Source organism: Lutra lutra, chromosome 7 (genome assembly GCF_902655055.1).
Source record: "Lutra lutra chromosome 7, mLutLut1.2, whole genome shotgun sequence".
In the NCBI taxonomy this organism is placed as follows: domain Eukaryota; kingdom Metazoa; phylum Chordata; class Mammalia; order Carnivora; family Mustelidae; genus Lutra; species Lutra lutra.
The window spans coordinates 64,834,395-64,855,097 of record NC_062284.1 but is presented as its reverse complement, the minus strand read 5'-3'; the positions used below and the strand labels follow the sequence as shown (position 1 = coordinate 64,855,097).

The 20,703-nt window shown below is 38.5% G+C and overlaps 1 long non-coding RNA gene across 1 annotated transcript in view; it reads right to left on the bottom strand.

Moving 5' to 3' along the window:
• Window positions 1-3,512: 3,512 nt before the first annotated feature.
• LOC125105395 (uncharacterized) overlaps window positions 3,513-20,703 on the bottom strand; it is a 159,424-nt gene continuing 142,233 nt past the window's right edge. Inside the window, exons 2-3 of the long non-coding RNA XR_007128886.1 lie at window positions 5,881-6,016; window positions 3,513-3,905 (exon numbers count right to left, since the gene is read on the bottom strand). This is a non-coding gene — a long non-coding RNA (uncharacterized LOC125105395). The remainder of the gene's footprint in view (window positions 3,906-5,880; window positions 6,017-20,703) is intronic.

Sequence of the window (20,703 nt, the reverse complement as noted above, 5' to 3'; positions counted from 1 at the left end):
CTATACATATATATGTACATATACCATATATAGATATATACCATATATAGATATATACCATATATACACATATATTTAGTATATATACATGTATTTAGTATAAACATCCACTAGTAATACTTTCATATATAATATACATATACATATAAAAAAATATGAGTTTGTACACTAAGCTCCAAACATCTTGCCCCACAAATTTATCTATGGATTCTTTGGCGATTGGGGCTAAATTTTGGATCCAAGTCAGGTGCAGAGTCTGTTATGCCATTTTGTGTCTGACCGCATGCTACCCAGGAGGGATGTGGATTGGCATGTTCCAAGCCAGAAGAAGCCTGACAATTGCTTGTTGAAAGAAAATTGTTACCAACTCTCTAGATATTTGCAGTCTGACAAATGAACTGTCTTCCTCAAAGAGTTTACACATACATAACTAAACACTGAATACCCAGATGGCCCATCATGAATGAAAAGGTGGTAAATAAGAAAAGCCCAGTGTAATCAATGTTGCTGTCTTCTAAACTACGTGGAGAAAAATCCCAATCAATATTTGGGATAGTCAGTTCTTTTAAAACTGGGGAATGCTGAGAATGAAAGACTATTCCATACACAGAAAATGATTTGAGGAAAGCTTTATTCTAATTTAAAATGTTCACATTTTTGCAATTCATGAGATTTGCTCTGTAGCAAAAGAGGGAAACTATTGTATATAAAATTTAGCAGCTCTGGACAAAATTGACTAAATGCTGAAAACATTTTTGCAGTGTTTTTTTGCCTACAAAACCGTAAAGGAAAATAATAGCTAAAAGGCAGCAAGAAATAAGTAGGCCTTAGTTGGGAAGACATATTTTTGCAAATCCATTTTTTTAATTACAAAGAAATTGCCTCAATTAATTGTTTTTAGGAAAAAGGCATAATGAAAATCTAAGAACAAAGCTTTCTGGAAAGTATAGATATTTATTTAAATCAGCTCATTTAAAAGATCTTTAACTTGCTTTAAGTATAGCTTGCTAACTAAATATTTACCTCACTAAGAAATCAGAGACTATTTTTCTCATCATCTCTTGTTTTTTCCCTTAGAAAGGGAGAATGTCTCTTTCCTTTCTAAGCTCCAGTAAATCAGAATATTGGTCAAATATTTATCGAGTGCCCATGATTTGACCCATGGTGGCCCACTGGTTAGACCTTTCTTCTGACCCCATTGGCTCTGCTGCTTTCTCATGTATAGAGAGTGGTTTCTGCTGGTTTGAAGAAGCTAAAAGCACATTTCTCCATGGCTATGTCTGTCCTATCCCTGACTTTCTCATGATACCTAGAGTGTTCTATTCAGTTAGGCCTCGTACTCCCCTGCCCACATTGCCCTCCCTCCCCAATCCCAATCTCAACACTCCACATCTCTGTGCCCATCTAACCAACCCCAAGTAGAAACTTGGGGCACAAGGGAGAGAAGCCACCCCTCCCTTTTCTTTCCTTCTTCTGAACACTTAAGCATTTACTCTGTGCCAGGCTCTGTTTTTAGTATTGGAGAGAGACAGAAATGTGTAAGCAAATAGGAACCAAAATGATTTCAGAGATGATGAATGCTAAGAAGGGAGGGTGGGCTTTACTTTGGATTGGGAGAGTGGTCTAAATGTCACATAAGCGACCACTTTGTGAAGATCTAGGGGCAGAGAACTTGGGGCACAAGGATAAGTAAGTAGTAGAGTGGCAAGATGGAAACAAGAAGCCAGTCTGATAGGATCACAGTGCTTTCTGGAGGGAGCTGGAGATGAAGTTATGGAGGTAAGAAGAGGCAGACCTCCTCTTTATTTAGTGGATAGCTGCGTTCTGCCCCTCTGGGTCCACTCTTTACCCTGCTTTGTGTCCTAGAGGCAACTTTCCCTTACCTTCTGCCTTCTATTTGTGTCCAGCCAATGAGGAATCCCAGCAGGTGAGAGAAGATAGGGGCCTGCATGTTTAACTGTCAGTATCAGCCCTGTGCAGCCTCTCAGTCTTTATGTAACACTTAACAGGTGGCCTTTCTTTCAGGCCTGGGGTGCTAAATGTGCCCTGCTCTTACTAGCTCTGGGGACTCCACACCACCTGTCACTTCATGACAGTCTGCTCACACTTTTAAGGAGAATTCAATAAAGTACCTACAACTTCTTCCTAATCTGAATGTGTCACCTGTTTTCCATGGAACCCTGACTCATACAGTCATGTCATCCACAGCGAAGCATGTGGCTTTTGTCTTAAGGACAATGGAAAGTGGTTGTTGATTTAAATGTTTTTAATTTGAAATTAGTTTTATTGAAGTATTATTTATGTATGGTAAAAATCATCCCCTTAGGCGTACAATTTTGTGAATTATGACCAAGGTCTATGGTCATAGGATCCGCACCACAATCTAGATACAAAACATTTCCAACCATTTGAGGGCTTTAAAAAGGGGGGTTATGTGATTTTTATTTCTGTTTTTAAAATCTTACTCAAACTTGAAAAAAGGTCATAGGAAGGCAAGAGTAAATGAGGAGAGGCTAGCTAGGAGGCTACTATGGTGGTTTAGGCACTGTGCTGGTCAGGGTATAAGAGTGAAGGATCTGTTCTTTAAAAAATTATAGTCTAGCGGGACAAATCAATAAGGAAGAACAACATTATAAGTCAGGGTGAGAGCTTGTGTGATATCCTGAAGTATGGGGTGCTATGGGAATAAAAGAGAAGAACATGGGGGATCAAAAATACACAAATTCTGTCTTCCTGCGACCCCAAGCCCTTTGGCCTGGGAGTGCCCAGAAGAAGTCTGATTCCATCAGCACCAATATTTTGGGGCAGAGGGAAGCAGGGTTTTTGAATTCTCAAAATCCCAGTAGTTCAAGGTATGAATGCCACTTATTTAAAGTATGAACAAAAAACATAAGAAGATTAATACATCGAAATTAGATAACATCTATCAGTGCCTCCTAACAGTTTCCACATCACAGTCCACATAGCACACTGGGGTGCCTACCTCCAGGCGTGGACCAACCAGGCCATCTTGGCACACGGCTTTTACCAGGCCACCTTGAGGACTGAGGAGTGTCAATATTTTGGCTTCCATTTAAGCTATTAATTGGGAAGAGCTAAAACAGTCTCCCTCCCAACTGGAAAGGTACCACAGAGAGTGAAAAGAACCATGGAATTTGAGTCACAAAATCTGAGGGGTTTTTGTGTTTTAATTATTTTTTTCAATTTTTATTTAAATTCTATTAGCCAACTTACAGGACATCATTAGTTTCAGATGTAGTGTTCAATAATACTGATAAATTGGGTGCCTGGGTGGCTCAGTGGGTTAAAGCCTCTGCCTTCGGCTCAGGTCATGATTCCAGGGTCCTGGGATCGAGTCCCACATCGGGCTCTCTGCTCAGCAGGGAGCCTGCTTCCTCCTCTCTCTCTCTCTCTCTCTCTCTGCCTGCCTCTCTGCCTACTTGTGATCTCTGTCAAATAAATAAATAAAATCTTAAAAAATAATAATAATACTGATAAATTACTGAATGAAATCTGGTTTAAGTCACATTGTTTGGGTGATTTCTGCTAAGGATGACCTATCTAGGCCTCAGTAAAAGATATCTTCCAATTTTAGAGACTACTGAGCACTTTGTCAAACATCAATTATTATTATACTGTAAAAAACCTCAGTTTTAGGGGGCATACAGAAGCCTCAGGATCGATCACAATGCTCTGCTTGATGTGTGTACCTGGGAAAAAGCTAGTTGTTGCCTGACCACCTCAGAAGAACAGCTCAGGGGAGGGCAGTGGAGAAGAGGGAAGACCTTAAGGACTCCTTGTCACTAACTACCTCCTGTAACTGCCCAGCCGCATCACCTCTGTTCACCTGTATCAACAACATCAGCTCTAATCACCTTCTCCACCAAGCTCCTGGAAAGCAGAGGCTAGAAAAAAAAAAAAAAGTGAGGCAATGTGGTTGGAAGTACCATCTGGGTTGATTTTAGGTTATTAAATAATAGACTTGAGGGGCGCCTGGGTGGCTCAGTGGTTAAAGCCGCTGCCTTCGGCTCAGGTCATGATCCCAGGGTCCTGGGATCGAGTCCCGCATCAGGCTCTCTGCTCAGCAGGGAGCCTGCCTCCTCCTCTCTCTCTCTGCCTGCCTCTCTGCCTACTTGTGATCTGTCTGTCAAATAAATAAAAAAAAAAAAAATCTTAAAAAAAAGAAAAAAAATTATAAATAAATAAATAAATAATAGACTTGAAGAGGGTTGAATGTCATCCTTTTATTACAATTTGACCCTTTGTTATTGTTTTTCTAAGTTTTACATTACATTTAGATTTATCTGAAATGGCTTGTTAAAAGTAAACAGTGGCAACTGATGCACTGTTGAACACTACATCTGAAACAAATGATGTACTATGTGTTGGCTAATTGAATTTAAATTTAAAAAAACGTAAACAGTGGCTATCAAATGATTCCACTTTAACAGGCAAATAAAGGTCTGGATACTCAAGAGAGGAGTGCCTTCAATCCCGCAAAATAATGTCAGTGGTAAACTCAGGCAGGAGAAAGAGGATGGTCCATTGATATCAAAATCACTGAGATGATGATAATGATAATAAATATAATAATAAACATAAGACATAATGATAATGCTAACAACATTAACAACATCAACGTTGACAACGTTGTGGCAGTGACAACAACTATAATGGTGTAAATGGTATAATGGTCCAAATAATTGAAAAGCATGAAATCTAAGGTCTCATTATTATAAAGTTAATGAAATGATCAGGGTGAGCCTGCTGTTAAGGTTGGGAATCAATTACTAGTTAAGATTATCTGAATTTTCCAGGTTCCATTGTACATATTATGTACTAGGCATTGTGCTAAGCAGTTTATATGAATTATCTTGCTTAATTCTGATGAACAACTATAGGAGCTAGGTAGATACTATTTATCTTGCCAAATAACCAATAAGAAAACTAAAGCTCAAAGATTCAGTATGCTTTCTTAACCAGGCTGAGGTCAGGGAAGGGGATCAATGGCATATCAGAAGACTTGCAATTTGGGGAGGCTACTTTGCCAAGCCTTGGGCCTCCTTATAGAGCTATTTAGCAAATGCAATTGGCAATTTATTGTTTCAAGGTCTTTTATGATGTTTCTGATATAATTCTTAGAAATATCTGAAATAGACCAGGGCATGACATCAATTCAGTTTACTTCAAGGTCAGCCTACATACTAGGCTGATGGTTTTCAAATTTTGCCATGTATCATAATCACCTGGAGAGACCATTAGATCACACAGGTCTATCCCCCCTACCTGGCCTTAGGTCAGAATCTCTGGGAGTGGAGCCTGGAGAGCTGCATTTAGACAATACCCCAAGGAATTCTGATATATATGTGTTTGGGACTACTGCAGTAAGGAAAACATCTCTTATTATATTTTTTCATCTCATGGTATGCTCATATATGTTGTCAAAACTTTATTAGAGTCAAGAATCCAATGTATATAGTGAAAAAGAATTGTTTCAGCCATATATATCACATTTGTTGCTTCTTTAACTTTTAAAAATCATCTTTACAAAAACTTTTCCAGTTATTGGATACAATTTGGTGATTTTTGGCAAATGTACATAATTGTGTAACCACCACCACAATGGGCAATATGTAGTATTTCCATTATCCCCATAGTTATTTTGTGTCTCTTTGCAGTTAATCTCTTCTTTGGCCCCTGGAAACCACTGATGGGCTTTCTGTCAGTACAGGTTTGCCTTGTCTAAAAATTTCATATAAATAGATTATACCGATTATAAAGTAGAATAATACATTAGATATCTTTTCTATTCCTTTGGGTCTTAATAAGAATACATATTTTTTCAAAAAATCTTTGAGTCCCCAAGGGAGCTAGCTTTACCTGGAAGGATGAGTATGAGTGCATCCCTAGTCCATGCTGAGATCATCATGGAGGCTGTTACACAGTGAGGAACAGGAGAACAAGGGTTGAAGAAGTATTGTTTCTATCTTCACATTCTCCAGTTATGACTCCCAGGCTGAAAAAAACAAGAAATGAGAAGGTTGAAGAGAGATCAGAAACAGCAGCCAGATTTGCACCTCCTTTCTACACCCAACTAAGCAAAATAAATAGGTACAAATCACCAAACGAAAGCTATACTGCAAATACTCATGGATCTCCTGGCTGGTGGTCTGCATACCCAGAGAAGGGGAGAAGGGGCAGATTATCCCAAAATCTGAGGGACGATAGTAGCATAGATATATGGAAATACCAGAAGGAGAAAATAAATTTGAAAGGCAAAAGAAAAATGAAGAACACACATAACAGGAGAAAGTATGGTGGTGAAGTCAGAAAGAGGATATAATAAAATCACTACAAAAAAGTAAAACATTAAAAGCAGCAAAAAGGAAAAGAGAGACATCTGAAATGTAGTGATATGGACTCTTTGAAGCTAGGCAATAAAATGGAAAAAAGGAACAAAAGAAGAGGCTAAAGAGAAGATCAGAAGCGTGGAAGATGAAAGCAGATGGCTAATACACACATAATTGATAGTTCTCAAGAAGGGAATGGAACAGATGGACCCCAAATTTTTTTCAAAAATATGATAAAAGTGGGCAGAGAAACAAGCAAGCCCTAAATCTGCAGAAGCAAAGATCACACTGTGGCCCAAGAAAATTTGCAGGAAAACACTATCCTCACCAAAGAAGTCGCTTACAAGAGAATACGGGGCATGAGGTTGGCACATATGTTGTCAACAGGGATGACATCATCCCCAAGGGGACAAAAATTAGTTCTTGTAGGGTAAGGGGGACTGAGAAAAATCTTAGATATTATAATAGTTTGTGGCCCTCCAGAGGCCATATGGTATTAAAGGCTCTTCGGGAGAGAAAGCAATAATGAAATTAGAACATATGATGAGATAGATAGACAGATAGATAGATATCTATCTATCTCATCATATGTTCTAATTTCATTATTGCTTTCTCTGTTCTAATTAGATATATATATATATAATATGTAATGTGTGTGTGTGTATAATGTATATGTAAATATAATAATAGTGAGACTAGAAGCACTGGATTAGTATAACTTATCTATAAAATCCTCCACGTCAAAGCAATGTTTAGAGAGGTCTGGAGAGAAATATGCATGCCCCCAATAATTTAAAACTAACCAATTATCAACCATGAATATAGTCATTAGCCATGTGTTTGCAATTATGCAAAGAGTCAGAATATAACAATCATAGGCTCTAATGAGAAAAACTGAGAGAGAATGAACTCCAGCCCCTCAAAAGAGAAGCTGAAATAAAGAACCAGAAATGAGGGAGTTGTGATATTTAAGGACTTGGTGGTGAAAACTGAAGCCATTAGTAGTTTATTACGTTTACTAGAAGTGTTGTAAACTTTCACACTGTGAAAATAAAGGAGATAAAAAGCAAGGTAGTGATGTAGGGGTGGTGTAGGATTTTCCCATATTTCATAGCAAGGAGTCAATAGACCTAACTTGAAAAAATATTAACAATCATAAAGGTAACCACTAGAGGAACTAAGATCCAGATTATAAATCTCTCAAAATATCAATAGTAGGACAGCAACAGAACCAAAATAAAGAAGACATAACCATATAGCAAAAGATGAAAAGCAACAGAAGCATTAGAAAGCATTAGAAAGAGAAAATACAAGATGATAGAATTGAAACATGTTATATATGTAATAAATATTATATATGTATATGAAATAAAATAAATTCTTTAAAGATTCTCAAATTGTGTTTAATAAACAAAAACTACCTATATGTCTCAATCATTCAGGAATTTTAAAAGTAAAATGAATGTTACGACAAGTGATTCTGGCTTTTCTCTCTCCCTCTCTCTCTCTCTCTCTTTTGGCATTAATTTGTCACGTCTGCCAGAAGGACTTCAAGGCAAAAAGCATTAAACAAGACAGAAGAGTAATTTAACATTACAAAAATGTTCAATCTCAAATGAAGATATAACTACTGTTATATTTTACATTCCAATTATTGTAACATAAGAACACATAAAGCTTAAAACACGGAGAATTTAAGGAGATTGCTCCAAATGGAGAAGGATTTCAATTTATTTCTTTCAGCTACAAACAAGTCAAATTCTCAAAATGAGTGATGGTATAAAGAATCTGGAATCTAATCCATCAGATTAACGTTTTCTAATTCCAGTGCTGAAAACGAAGGGACTGGTTTTCAAATACTTCTAAAAACATTTATAAAACTTGACCATACATTAGTATTTTTGTATTTTAAAACATTTGTTTTAAAATACAAAAAGTATTTTAAAACATTTGTTTTAAAATACAAAAAGTATTTTAAAACATTTGTTTTAAAATACAAAAAGTATTTTAAAACAAATGGTAATGACAGTAATGACCATGCTCTTAGCTTATAATGCAATTAGAGTAGAAATTAATAACTAATAAAACCAACCACCTGAAGTGTTATAACTCACTCTTTAACAATTCTAGTCATGATTTCTTTATTGCCTCCAAAGTTGCAGAATATCTAGCAAATAATAAAACTGAAAACTCTACATTAATAAAAACCCCATGTCAATAGCTAAAGCTATGCATTGTAAAAAAAAAATTTGAGGTTCTAAATACATTACTAAATATGAATTCAACTCAGTAATTTAAAAAGAATAAAACCTAAGGCAAGCAGAAGGAACAAATTATTTAAGATAAAAAGCAGAAATTGATATATTATAAAACAAAAGAGAAAAAGTAAACTTAATCAATAAAACCAGAAGGTGATTCTTAGGGGGAAAAGAAATAGAGATAAATCAGCAGGTAGTCTAAACAAAAACTAAAAAGGAGAAAGCACAAACACAGATCATTAACAATGAGTCTAAGGGGGAAAGAAACCTCATATGCGTAAGATTTTTAAAAGAATTATGAGCAGTTTGTAAAAGCTCTATAAAAATAATATTGAATTCCTAGATGAAATGGATAGTTTCTAAGTTAAAAAAATATCAAAATTGAGAACATTCTTAATTTTTTTCATGACTATAAATTTACTTATTCTTCCTTCTCTTCTGGGACCAAAGAACAACTATTCCTCATTTGCCCACCTCCAACAAGAGTAGGTCAAAAAGATGCAAAAATGCATTTTTGTCAAATATTATTTATACTCTTTCAAAGCATAGAAAACAAATAAGAAATAAAGATAAAAAACTAACGATGTACGGTATGGTGACTAACATAACACAATAAAAAAAGATCAATCTTTCTAATAAATGTCAATGTAAAAATCTCTAATGTAATATTAGTAAATAGAATCCAACAGAACATATATATATATATATATATATATATATATATATATATATATATCCCATGACCAAGTAGAGTTTACTGAGAAATGAAAGGATGGCCTAAAAATAATTAGAGGCCACAACCTTCCATTTGCTATTGAACACTTCTTCCTCAGACCAGTGCTATAACTGGCCCCTTGCCCTTTAAGTTCATTCCTCCTCCTTCCCTCCCCACCGTTCTACCCCAGGCGATCTTCTATATTATTGACAGGGAGAGCCTCCTAATACATGACTCTATATTTTGTTGCTTCCCTACTTGCATAGTTCAACTTGAATAAGTTGAATAAGATTTTTAAAAGAATTATGAGTAGTTTGTAAAAACTCTGTAAAAATAATGTTAAATTCCTAGATGAAATGGACAGTTTCTAAGTTTAAAAAGTATCAAAATTGAGGAGCATTCTTAATTTTCAATTCAATTACTTGAATAATTACTTGCACTCCATCAGAGATCTCCACCCTTCAGAAAAAAGTTCAATCCCCTGACTGTGGCATGTGAGGCAGGTTCTGCCCACCTGTCTAGCTTTGTTTCTAACACACACACACACACACATACACACACACAGTTGATTCTCCAGCAAAGTACTTGGAGATCCTTGACTCTTCTTACTATCTCTTGCCTCTGCGCCCCAGTACTGTTTCCTCTGCCCAGAAGGCTTTTCTTCCTCCTCTTCTCTTCTTTCTCAGCTTATTCTGGTGTCATCTCCAGGATACCTCCCCACGAGGCTAAGTTGGTTTACTTCTCTGCTCACTATAACACCTTGTCCAGACCTCCGTGGGACTCACCACAGTGCATTAGAACTACTGGCTTGTGTGGCAGTCTCCCACTCTACACCCTAACTTCTTTGAAGATGAAGAGTTTTCTTTTGTCTCTTGCATGGAACATATCCCCTGGCATATGGTAGACATTAAATAAATGCTGAAGGACTGAATACTTCCCAGTCTGGTAGAAAATCATCTCCAGATAACCAAGTCCCAGGAGGTTGTTCATGAAATCACCCAGAAATGGGATCACTCTTGGGACCCTGTTTAAAACTACTGTATGTCAGCTTCTGACCATAGGCAAATTTTTGCAGGAGTGTCACTGCTTGAGAAATAGATGATTATCTTAGAGGACTGTGCATTTTCACATCTTCCTATCCTTGGGAGGATCAGAAACAGAATTCCATAGTTTGAAGGTGACAGAACGCCGAGGATGAAATCACCCATCTCGAAATTCAATGTGGAGCAAGCCCAGGTTTAGTTTACCACCACTGCCCACGCAGCATGCTTGTCTGCAAATGCCCTTGGTTTGCACATGAGGAGCTTTACAAACCCACACATCACATTATTTTATAGCCCAGATTATATCATCAGAACAGGGAAGAAACCACGGTCCTTCCCCTATCGCTCACTAGAAACAGCTCAGCTTACTGAGCTACTTTTCTTAGTAAGATGTCATCTGCATTTCTTGGTCCTAGATTCTTAAACATTTCTACTTCAATCACAGCTCTGGTTGTATTTCTTTTATATAATTTATTTCCCTCTGTAAATCTATTTAAAGATGACTTTCAAACTTTTTGGAAGGAAAGCACTAAGATTTTGTGCAACTCTTATTTCACAGATAAAGAATGTGAGGCCAGGTAGGTTAGTTGTGTTTGCCCACACGGCTAGTTATGAAAAACCAGACCCATAAGAAATACCAAAATCCTACATATGGTGTTCTTTAGGGATAATAATACTTGTACTTATTTCTGCTTCCAATGGTCTATCCCAGCACAAAAGTCTATGTGCTCATTGTCCAAGTCTCGTGATATAGCATTGGCTACTATATTATTCAATTATCTGGCTTGGGGGGGGCGTCATATTTTCCAAAGTATTACTCAAAGACAAGATTTTTAAAATCTAACACCAACCAGACAACACAAACACACACACACACACACACACTTCCATGAGGTTACCAGACACACAGCTCATGACACCTGGAAACTAGCTAGCAGATTTCTGCTCTAATCAAATCCACTGTCAATAAGTCACAAAACAAATTAAAATGCAGCAGAGAATGAGGGAAGTTAACTTCAGGGTCCACTGGTGTGTTCATTCCAGCACCATCTGTGCATCTGTTGCATGATTAGACTCTGTGTTGGGCAGTTTTTAAATAACTGGGCAGCCCTACCATAAAGACCATATGCTTACAAGTAAGAGTTGTCAATACAAGAGCCATCAACAACTCTGCAGAAGAATCTACTCTGAGAGAAATCTCCTTTAAAAAGTATTGTTTCTTAGGGCGCCTGGGTGGCTCAGTGGGTTAAGCCGCTGCCTTCGGCTCGGGTCATGATCTCAGGGTCCTGGGATCGAGTCCCGAATTGGGCTCTCTGCTCAGCAGGGAGCCTGCTTCCCCCTTCCTCTCTCTCTGTCTGCCTCTCTGCCTACTTGTGATCTCTCTCTGTCAAATAAATAAATAAAAATCTTTTTTTAAAAAAGTGTTGTTTCTTTCTCAAACTGAAGTAAGATTGTAGAAGGGGGTTCTTTCTAAAGACCTCATTAAACTAGAGCTACACTGGGGCAACAGCACAAAGACATGGGGCCACAAACCAAGCCACCTTTGCACATGCCTTGGTGGACATATCAGTTCTTCCTTCAGACCTCACAGAGCCACTCCACTCTGCAGTTTCACATAGCTATGGATGAAGTAGAAGAGGGCACTAGAGGAAGTATACTGAATTTTATATACACTCTTTCAGTTTTTATTACATACTTACACATGAGGCCATGCATTTTGTGTGCCAAAAAATATGGTAAAGTGTTCTCTACTCTACTCTTTTCAAAACTCATTACTATGTAATCTCTTGCCAGATTATATCTTTGGAAAGAGGCAGTTATTTTTCCCTCCTCTTATGTGGAATTATTACACTCTTTTTATTTTTTTTATTATGTTATGTTAATCACCATGCAGTACATCATTAGTTTTTGATGCAGTGTTCCATGATTCATTGTTTGCATATAACACCCAGGGCTCCATGCAATACGTGCCCTCCTTAACACCCATCACCGGGCTAACCCATCCCCCTACCTCCCTCCCCTCTAAAACCCTCAGTTGTTTCCCGGAGTCCACAGTCTCTCATGGTTCATCTCCCCTTCTGATATCCCACCCTTAATTTTTCCCTTCCTTCTTCTAATGTCCTCCATGCTATTCCTTATGTCCCACAAATAAGTGAAATCATATGATAATTGACCTTCTCTGCTTGACTTATTTCACTTAGCATAACCTCTTCCAGTTCCAGAATAGAGAGCCCAGATATGGACCCTCAACTCTATGGTCAAATAATCTTCAACAAAGCAGGAAAAAAATATCCAATAGGAAAAAGTCTCTTCATTAAGTGGTGCTGGGAAAATTGGACAGCTATATACAGAAGAATGAAACTTGACCATTCTCTTATACCATACACAAAGACAAACTCTGAATGTATGAAAGACCTCAATGTGACATAGGAATCCATCAAAATCCTAAAGGAGAATGGAGGCATCAACCTCTTCAACAATGGCCACAGCAACTTCTTTCAAAACACATCTCCAAAGGCAAGGGAAACAAAAGCAAAAATGAACTTTTGGGACTTCATCAAGATAAAAAGCTTCTGCACAGCAAAAGAAACAATCAACAAAACAAAGAGGCAACCCACAGAATAACCTACAGATAAAGGGCTGATATCCAAGATCTATAAGGAACTTCTCCAACTCAACACCCAAAAAAACAAGTAAGTTGAAAAACAGGCAGAAGACATGAACAGACACTTGTCCAAAGAAGACATACCAATGGCTAACAGACACATGAAAAAATGTTCAACATCATTAGTCATCAAGGAAATTCAAATCAAAACCACATGAGATACCACCTTACACCAGTTATAATGGCAAAAATTGACACAGCAGGAAACAACAAGTGCTGGAGAAGATGTGGAGAAAGGGGAAGGAACCCTCTTACACTATTGGTGGGATGCAAGTTGGTGCAACCACTTTAGAAAACAGAGTGGAGGTTCCTCAGAAAGTTAAAAATAGAGCTACCCTATGACCCATCAATTGCACTGCTGGGTATTTACCCCAAAGATACAGATGTGGTGAAAAGAAGGGCTACATGTACCCTATTGTTCACAGCAGCAAGGTCCACAGTAGCCAAACTGTGGAAAGAGCCAAGATGCCCTCCATAGATGAATGGATAAAGAAAATGTGGTCCATATATACATTCTTTTTAATCATCTGTTTTGTTTCTTTGCTTCCTCCTACCAGACAGCAAGCAATTTTGTATAGCCACAATGTAGTATAGTTTGACACATACTAGATACTAACAGTTGTAAGGGAACGGGTGAGAGGAGAGAGGGAGAAAAGGAAGTAGCAGTTGACTCATCAAAACAAGATCAATATGGGAAAGAGAAAAAGGTATAGACAGATGACTTGTGAGAGTTTTACCATCAGCCCATTAGCCTATAGAACTTAGATCTTAGTGAGAAAAAATTAAAGACTGACATCAAGACACACAATATACCTTCAAATTTTGTCCTCTTAGTGTGCACATACTATACACCATTTTCGTTTAGAATGTATGTTCAAAAGGATTTGCTGAAAATGACAAAAGTCTTTACAAAGCCCACATTAATAAACCTCTTGGGTATTATTATGAACATGAATACACATTGCATTACTATTAGACTCCAGATTGTACAGCTTAAAGTGAGCAAAACTCCTAACATTCTGCCAGCACCTCTACCACTCCCCTAAACTTTTTTTCTGATCATGTTACTCATTTCATGACCCTGAGCCCAGAGCCCAATGTGAGCTTCTACAATCAGATCTACCCATCTAATACCACTTCAAGAGGCACCTGTGGTGGGGGCAGGGGGAGGGGGTATAAAGTCTGAGATAGAACATAAAGATGGAACAGGAACAAAAAACTAGATTGACCTTGATCCCCCAAAACTGACAATTCCAAACTGAAGTATCAATGAAGATGTACTGAAATTTCACATGAGATTGACTATCTATGAAAGTTTGAAACTGCTAGGTTACAAAGAAGAGATATATTAAGTATGTTTGAAAATAATGGGATGCCTAGGTGGCTCAGTCATTAAGCATCTGCCTTCGGCTTAGGGCATGATCCCGGGGTCCTGGGATCGAGCCCCGCATCTGGCTCCCTGCTCGGCAGGAAGCCTGCTTCTCTCTCCCACTCCCCCGCTTGTGTTCCCTCTCTCGCTGTCTTTCTCTGTCAAATAAATAAATAATATCTTAAAAAAAAAAAGAAAAGTAGCAAATATAATTAATGAATAAAATTCTTAAGCATATACTCGGGTCTTAGAGTGATAAAAGAAACTTAGATCATGTTCAGATTCCTAACACTAACAAAGGAAGAAGCTCAGGTCCAGAGATATCTCCCTGGGTCTAGGATCTTTGAGTTACTGTCAGAGATTCCTAGTTTCAACTAGAATGCTCTCTTCTTTCTGTCCATCTGAAATAATTCCTAATTATGCATCATTTGCACAAAACTAAGTTAAAGCAATGAGGAACTATATGATTTAACTGGGCCAGAGACAGAGTAGTTTCCAGTTACCCATGGTCAGCAATTCAGTGATGTCATCAAAGACCCACGTTCTTTCTACCTGTTCCACTCTTCCTCCCTTAGTATAACTTCCTCCTAAGTCTGATTCCCTCCCTTGTTTTAAGATAGCATTGATTGCTACTGAAGGTTGTGTGTCTGCTTGTTAATAATGGTTATGGGAGGTAGGGAAGGAATATAAATCTCTTACAATTTGGCAAATTTAGATCTTATGCTCACCCCTGGTCCTTGAAAGCTGGAGATGGGAGGGATACTTAAATACATCGAGTGTTATTATGCACCAATAATTTAGAGTTAGGTAATAAATTTAGCTTGACTACTACATGTCTATCCCAGTAGTAGTTCAAATTAGTATGCAAGTAATCAGAAATCCAAGCTGCCCTAGATAGACCTTAAGTGCTTCCTTCCCACTTCTAAAGCACCATTCCTCAATATTTCCTCCATCAAACTTCCAAAGTGATATAGCAGATGGGGTGAGAAAGAAATTGGCTTAAGCTATTATATCCATTTGCATGCAATTCCTGTTCCTGATTGGCAAGACTCCTTCTGCAATTTTTTTGGGTGGGCAAAATATAGCAGACTCAGCTAAACCCAGCTTTTTGGGTTTATGTAAGTCAGTGTTGTTTTGTATATTAGAATACAAAATGCCGCACAGCACCAGGAAAGTAATTAAATTAGACTTTCTGGGGGTAGAATCCAGGAAAAGGTATTTTTTTTAAATTTTTATTTAATTCATTTGAGAGAGAGAATGCGCGTGCACTCTCACACAAGCAGGGGGAAGGGGCAGTGGGAGAAGCAGGCTCCCCGCTGAGCAGGAATCCAATGCAGGACTCCATCCCAGGACCCTGGGATCACAACCTGAGCCAAAGGCAGATGCTTTAACTGACTGAGCCACCCAGGCATCCCAACATAGGTATTTTTTAAACCTTCCCAGATGATTCTAATCTACAGTCAGAGTTGAGAATTACTAGTGTACTAAACATGCTGATTGCCTGAATTTCTCAGTTAATATCCTTGAGTTGTCTAGTTATGGCCTGAGACTTTGAATTCAGTTTCTTTGCCATTTTCCCAGGTGACTTAAAGCATAATCTATTTAAATAAAACATCATCTGTGATATGATAACAACTACAATTTAAGGTAAGGATGCTGTGTCAGCTTCCTTTTAGAGAATGCTGCTCAATCAATGAATGAATGTCTGAACCAAAATCTTATATAGGCATGAGGGTTTTTGTATTGCCTTCTATCTATTTCTGGGTGTAGTGTATAACATACATTGGCAACATTTCATTTTTATATTGTAATGGGATCTCCATAGGCTTATATTGAAATTGGTTCTCTGCTGCAATCTCACATTTTAACAGCCTCTATAGACCTGCTCAGAAACTGAGTAAAAATTATTGTGAAGAATACATGGCATCATAGTTTATTTTTTAAAATTATACAAATGCCTCAATCCCCCCCCAACCAACAACCACAGGAGATATCGAAGTACCACTATAACTGCAACGAGAAGTAAATACTTGACATATTTGATAGTCATTTTACAAAAGCAAGAAACTGGTTTTCCTCCTGAGTGTAGAGTCTTCAGTCATCCTCAGATTTTTAATCGAATTTTGGTGTCCATTTCAAATGATAAGGGAAAGTGATTTTATCACTTGTTTTCTCTGAGTAAATGTTAGCTTGAAATTAATACTATAGGCACGAGAGCTATTCAGAGCCCCTAGTGCACCCAGGTGGTGATCCTTCTTTGTCAGACTTGTCACATTCAGGCTGCCTGTCTAGACCAGCCAGTGTTGGAGGAGGTCACTGGGAAGATATGACCATTGGTTGACCCATGAGCAGGACCTGAGCTTCAAAGTCTTCTGACCCCCTTCCCTGTTCTTAGAATGTGTGTTGTACTTGTCTTCTGCATGCTAGAAGTTGCCCCAAGGACATAACCTTGAGATAGTTATCTGACCCGTATACATGGCTGAACCCAATTGGACCTTTATACGAACTTTTGAGAGATCTACTAATCTTGCAGCCTGCTGCCCAAGACAAGCCTTATAAGTAAGTTCTCGTGCTTATTAAATTGGCCACCTACTACCTGGAGTGGCCTGCCTCTTTCTTCAGTCTCTCTTTACTGCTTGTGTGGTAAGGACACCAGTTTGTCAGCCAACACTTGGTGAGAGCCAGCCCAGAGGCTAAAGAAATGGGTGGGGAAGAAGCATTCCAAGTTGGCCACTGACCTCTATGCAGGGAGGGGGTGGCCCCATATGTTAGATGTTTTGTGGACTGCCGTGTAGGTACAAGGATGGCCTGAAAATACTGGCTGCTTGAATGCACTTGTTTAGGAAACTGTATATATAGTGCATTGTGGCAGAGAAGTGAAATGAATGACTGCCACAGTGGGTTGGCCTCTACTGTGGGCAGTTTGGCTAGACACTGATGCCCAACTAGAAGCTGAAGCTCAAGTTAGAAAGTTGGGAGAAGAACTGAAGTTAGAGAAGGATGTGCAGTTGTCCGCTACTCTGCCAGCTTCAGGGCTGGCAGACAAGGTAGAAGAGCTAAATAATAACTTGCAGAAATTACTGTGCCATTTTGTAAAGCTAGGAGGAGGGCTTGTGACAAAGCCTGATTAGAATGCTAAGAGGCATTGGGACACCTGGGTGGCTCAGTTGGTTAAGCAGCTGCCTTCGGCTCAGGTCATGATCCCAGCGTCCTGGGATCGAGTCCCGCATCGAGCTCCTTGCTCGTCAGGGAGCCTGCTTCTCCCTCTGCCTCTGCCTGCCATTCTGTCTGCCTGTGCTCGCTCTCTCTCCCTCTCTCTCTGACAAATAAATAAATTTAAAAAAAAAATCTTTAGAATGCTAAGAGGCAGAATCCCCAGGGACGTAAGGAAAGCAAAGGGGAGAATGTTGTGATTGACAGTAAAACATGAACGCCCCATGCCGTCTGACCCCGAGCACAAAGAAAAACTTTAAATAGAAATTATCCTAGACTTCTGATAATAAAGAAATACACCCTAATAAAGAAATACACCCTAAAACTCCTAGGAGAAAAGTTGCATTCTTTCTCTGTCCCTTGAAGTTGTAAATCTTATAATGTCTTTGAAATATAAACACCCCAGGAGATAACTAAAACACTACCCACAAAGACTGAAGAGGAAAAAGAGTTGGGGGGGGGTAGATTTTTAAAATACAGACTACTGTAGAAGCTACCCTGCCCAAAATCTAGTCCATGGCCTCCATGAGATTATTCATCAAGGGCTAAGATTTTGAAATAAAAACTATGGCTCTCTGTTTGTGTCTGTCTGTATGTTTGTGTATGTCTACGGATGGGTGTTATGTACATGTGATTTTGTTTCTACCTCTAGAGGTAATTTACAAAATTGACTTGTAAAACAGCTCTATTCCATTGACCCAAAGAAAAATAAACTTTAATATCAATGTGTACTTATGTAAAACTGAAACTTAATTTTCTTTCATCTGCTAAAAATTCTTGGTCTGTTTTTGGTGGGATTGTGAAGGCTTTGTCTTACTTGTTAAGTAATCTGCCTAAAAAAACAAAGATTATGTATTTCATCAAAATAATTTCCTGTGCTTCATGTTGTATTTATCAGGTCTTTGATTACTGGAGAAAACAGTCTTCTCTATTCAAAGAGCTAAGTTTTTACAACTATATAACTTTCCGTATTTGCCTCTGAAGTGTTTGTCACTTTCACTAATGGATAACTAAGTATTATTTCACAGTGACATATGATTCTATTTAATCAAGTGTTTTAAACATTTCAATATTTTTAACAAGCTTCCCCAAAATCAAATCCTGAATGAAGTTTTTTTGACCCTGAACTAACTTTGGGATTTTCCAAAGGGTCCCTGGACCATCTCAAAAGATGGCTTCTCCCTCTTTATGAAAGCAAGATGTAGAACTAATTAGGCTTCCTTGGTTTATTAAGTAAAACATTGGGAAATGGAAATGGGAAACAGTGTCAAATAAGAAATAATGCTAAATTTTCCTTGGGATATATTTGTGTGAAATTCAAAAAAACTGATGTGTTCTGGCATAATGTTATCAGTTATAACTTTAAAATGTGTGTCACTGAAATAAACAAATTCCCTTGTCAACTGCATTATAATAAACTCTCATCAGATCTTTAACCATGGGTGGTTGTATGTCTTTTGTCATTTACAGAGAGATATGGTTTAATTCTGATATTTGTAAAAGTGTTGCTGCAAAAGTGCTTCACCTTCAAGGAGATTCATGGAAATGACTCTGACAAGTATAGGTTTCTGATAATTAAGACCAATTGGCTTTCATAAGGAAAGGGTAACAATGGCCCTTATATATGCTTCCCCAAGGCCATCTGTGTGGCCCCACAATATGTCATGGGGTGGTAGTCTGAGACCTGTCCTTGTTCTTCTTCCCCACAACAGTAAAATGAGCCATCACATTGATAATATAATGTTAACATGTTAACATTCTGTTAACAACTAACAACTCTCCTGTTAGAAACTCCACAGGATTTGCTGAAACATCTGTGAGGGAGAAGCTACGTGGTGAACCCATAAAAATTCCCACAGAAAAAAAGCACCCCCACAAAATATTTGGGAGTCATCTGGTTAGGTACATTCTTCCAGAAACTGTTATTGACAAGACATAAGCCTACCCAACCCTTAAGAATGTGAAAGAGATGCAAGCCTATGTAGAGATTTTAGAGTTGGAGTACTTCTATTCCTCACCTGGCAGAGTGCTTCCATCCATTGAACCACATGGTTAAGAAAGGGCATGTGTCTGAAAAACAATCTGAGGGTTTTGAAGGGGCGGGGGGTGGGATGTTGGGGGAACCAGGTGGTGGGTATTGGAGAGGGCACGGATTGCATGGAGCACTGGGTGTGGTGCAAAAACAATGAATACTGTTACGCTGAAAATAAATTTAAAATTTAAAAAAAAGGGGGGGGCATGTGTAGGAATAGGGATCAAAACAGTAAGCTGTCTTTGGAAAGACAAAAATACTTATGAGGAAAATTAAATTAAATCTCTGGACATTTCCCAAGCAGCCTACCATTTGAGTTAGATGTGTTGTGTTTGTGACTCTGGAATATATAGGTCAGTGCTCCTCCAGGGAGATCCTTTCTTAGAGAAGCCAGTGCACCAACCAGTAGGCTGAACTCAGAGCAGTTTGGCTGGTAATCACTCATGATCCCTGACCATTAACCCTTTGCACTGACAACTGCGCTATTCTAAGGGGATTAACCCTATGATTTATATGATGGGGAACCAAGAGGTGACTGTGTCCTTAGGGGTCAGGATGTGTGGAGGGAAATTTGGGTTTACCTGCAGGAGCCTGAGACAGTCTTCCCTGTCTTCCATGCCCTGGCTCATAATGCTCTGGTATTCCATGGCAATCAGGAAGCTGATGCCCTAGCCCAGGTATAGGCCCTACCAACTGACCCTTCTGTAGATATAGCTGACTGGGTGCATAGGAAGAGTGGCCATGATTGCACCTGAGTTGTTTAGAACATGCTGGTACTGCATTAAACAAGTCACTGTAATTCAAAAGCAACCCAGTGTCCTTGGCAATATGCCATCCCACCTGGGTACAAAGGTGGCCCAAGTGGTAAGGGATTGGCAAACTGATTATATTATTCCCCTCCAACTGAGTGAGGGTTCTACATATGCTTTGGTTTGTGTAAACACCACATCTACACTCGCTCAAGTTTTCCTGTCACCATACAAATCAGGTTGCCACAATTAGGGGTTTAGAGAAGCTGAGTACCATGTATAGATATCCTCATCAACTAGACAGGGATC